This window comes from Paramisgurnus dabryanus, chromosome 2, assembly GCF_030506205.2.
Source record: "Paramisgurnus dabryanus chromosome 2, PD_genome_1.1, whole genome shotgun sequence".
NCBI lineage: Eukaryota > Metazoa > Chordata > Actinopteri > Cypriniformes > Cobitidae > Paramisgurnus > Paramisgurnus dabryanus.
Genome location: NC_133338.1, coordinates 58,382,006 through 58,385,542, shown reverse-complemented (window position 1 = coordinate 58,385,542; position 3,537 = coordinate 58,382,006).

Here is a 3,537-nt window from a genome sequence, read left to right as displayed (position 1 = left end):
TTTGTGTTTGTATGTGCCTTTTTGTACCTTAATGGGTTTACATTACAACACATTTAAATGTGTTGGTGCGGGTGAACGAGACGATCTGGCAATGCACTTGAAGTTGGCCAATCAAGGTGACAAAACACAAAAGAAAGACAAATGTGGCACTGCTACTTCGAATCTGGACGACAACTCTATAACTGGCTGGCTATGTATCGCGCACGGACATGCGGTGACCGGACATCCCGACATATATGACACGAGTGACGACCTCTTTATCAGCTTCTTTCCCTGAAAACCTGTCATAAGTGTTTTTGTGATGTCCGGTCACATCTGTGAATGTGTGTGGAAACAAAGTGTAGCCTAGTTGTTTTATGCTGTTCTACCAATAAACAGCATAAGGTCTACCAATGCACAAAACAAGGACTACTTTTTGATATCAAAACTTTTTTGTTTAACTTGTTGATTTTTTACTTGTTATTATGTTTTATCATTATTTAAAATGTAAACATACATTACATAATTTACAACTAAAATATGTAATAAACAAATATACAAATTCTTAGACTCTGTGCGGAGACCACTGTCGCTGTACAGTATTACAGTTTCATAAAACGATGTCATTTCCTCAACATACAAAGTCGTGGCCAAGAGATACGGATGTCGTTCCCTCAACATACAAAGTCGTGGCCACGAGTTACGGATGGTGTTACCTCAACATAGATCTTGAGGGAACGACTTCACATCGCGTGGCCACAACATAATGATGTCGTTACCTCAACAATCTGATCTCGTGCCCACAACAAAATATATTGTGGCCACAACATAATATCACGTTCCCACAAGTTAATATTTCGTGGCCACGACAAAAGTAAGTGAAACGCGTGTGTCCCCTTTCGGTCACTGTATGAGAGGGCTTCATACAACTAAATAAAAAACACAGATTTAACATTACGATGGGTTCAGTGTTAAGAGAGTGCTTTACCTCCTGCTTTGGTTAAAACAAATGCATTCTAATGATGAAAGCGGGAGGGGGGACGATCGTGCTGGGGCATGATTTGGATAATGTGGGCGCGGTGTTATCTCATAATCATAATGCACAGCTGCCAATAGATGGCAGTAGCTACATTGGATGTGTCTCATTTAATGCTAGTGACGGACTTTTCAACAACCTTGAAAAAATATACTGTTAAAGAATGAATGATCTCTATCCACTAGAACGCTATCGCTTTTAATTTAACGGCTAATTTAAAACAATTATTTATCAAACAGATGGACTTTGAAATAAAGGACTGTCTCTAATAAAAGCGTGCTTCAAATAAAAGCCTGTTACCTTCAGCAGTTTAGGTAAATAAAGGCCCCGGTCTTTATTTGAGGAATTACGGTTATGTGAGTTAATGGGGTCCACGAATGGTATGGTTACAAACATTTCTCAAAATATCACCCTTTGTGTTCATCAGAACAAAGACATGTATACAGGTTTATAATATATAGAGAGTAAGTAAATTATGACATAATTTTCTTTTTTAAGTGAACTTTCCCTATATGTGTTGTCTGTGAAACCCGGGGATAATTAAAGTTTTTAAAGACTGTTAAGGGTTAAAGGGTTATATGATGTTGCTAAAAGAATGTTGTTTTGTGTATTTGCTGTAATGCAGTGTGTTTACATGGTTTAAGGTTCAAAAACATGACTTTGCCAAATTTGCCTATTTAATCCATTACAATATTGTTGTTGGTTTTAATGAAAAATATAAAATGGTTTCTAGGTGTATCACATCAACTCATTAAAGTTGGGACTACATGAATAATTTTTGTTGTATTAAAGAATATTGCTAAAACTGGGTGGGGATTTCCAGTTTCCAGCATGCTTTGCATGAGACTGAATAATGAGTGTAAATCTCAAAATAGCAGGTTATTTTAATTAAGATAAGAATAGGGAGACTTGTTAATGTTTAGAATGTTGTTATATTAGTATTGGTAGTTAGGTTTTGAAATGCTTACCATTGTGCAGATGAGTACAGCATTTGGTTAGGATAAGAACCGTCTCATTGACATCTATCAGACTCATTGTTACAGTATCTATCAATTATTTTGTTTTATTTGGATCAGATTTAATAAATGCCTTGATTTGAACACATTTACATTGGAGTCAGCTTCTGTCTTAGTTGAGTGTTAGTTATGGTTCGCTTACTAATGTGTGCTGACACTGGTAGTATAATAACTTTGTGTTTTGAGTAGACGGTGATAGTCACCTGCTGTAAGATGATGGCCTGAATCCGAGTGTCATTCAAAATGTTTCTGACTGAGTTTACCTCCAATCTCACAATCTGTACTCTTCCCACTATATAACACAAACACACACCAGGATAGAAGTTGTTATAACTGTAATTCTGCCATTTCATAGTGTATAACATGTTCTGTTAAACATCTGCTAAGACATCAGGACACAACACACTTTTTCAATCTTTTGCTGTGCTGATATTTTAAAATAAATGTATTAGGTGTTTACCTTGAATGCAGACGAATGGAAGCTGAAGTGAACAGTTGCTGTCTTGAATTTGACCTTCAGGATCAGAGTAAGCACAAACTTCATCACCTGCATTGTTATCTGGCTGTTGATTAGCCCATGTGATTGGTGCAAAAGAGGTGACATTCCCATCCAGCCACTTCCAGGAATCTCGAAACAATCCGATCCAGGCGTGAAACTCATTGGCATGAGAAATCAAGTTGTTTATCTGATTTTGATCATCAATGTTACGTATCATGGAAAGATCTGTATAATGTTGTCTGCAGTACAGCTGAGCTTCTAACCATGTTCTTGTCTGATCGTTAACAAGAACAAAACTGTTTGTCGTTCCTGTCAAAAGAGAAAATATATAGACCCACTATTATTGTATAGATCAGGGGTTCCCAAACTTTTTTTCCTGCGTACCCCCTTCTATGTCCCAACCGGGTTGGCGCACCCCCAATCCCCATTTTAAAAAAAAAAATCCAAAAAGCTTTATTTTCTCACCATAAATACTCATGTTTAATCATGCGCAAAATAACCAAGAGCCGGTTGCACTAGCCGGACGTTAAGAAGTTGGGTGTAATAGCCCTACGTCGGGCTTAGCTAAGTCCAACATTGTGAAAAATATTTACGCCTATTGCACCATCTGAAACTACGCTCAGCGTAGATGATGCGCGCGCCCCCGTGTATGCGTTTAACCACTGTGATATTTAGATGCCATTCGAGTTTACTATGGTAAAAAACGTACACTTACTGCCGTCAGCTAATAGATGACATATGAGATGTTTCCTCATCTTTACCAGTGCGTCACGTGCAGACCCATCAAACACATTAACGAAAGCCTTTACTGTTCGCACAAAAGGTGTATAATAGTTTGCAGATTCATTATAACAGCTCAAGTTTCAAACAAAATTAAATGAAAGCTTTTAATAAGTTCTCTACAGTAAGTATTTATGTATTTTATTATATAATTCATTGGCGGTCTCTTTACCATGCATGAAAACACATTGCTCGCGTATCCTGTGCCCATGTCTCGTCACATTTCA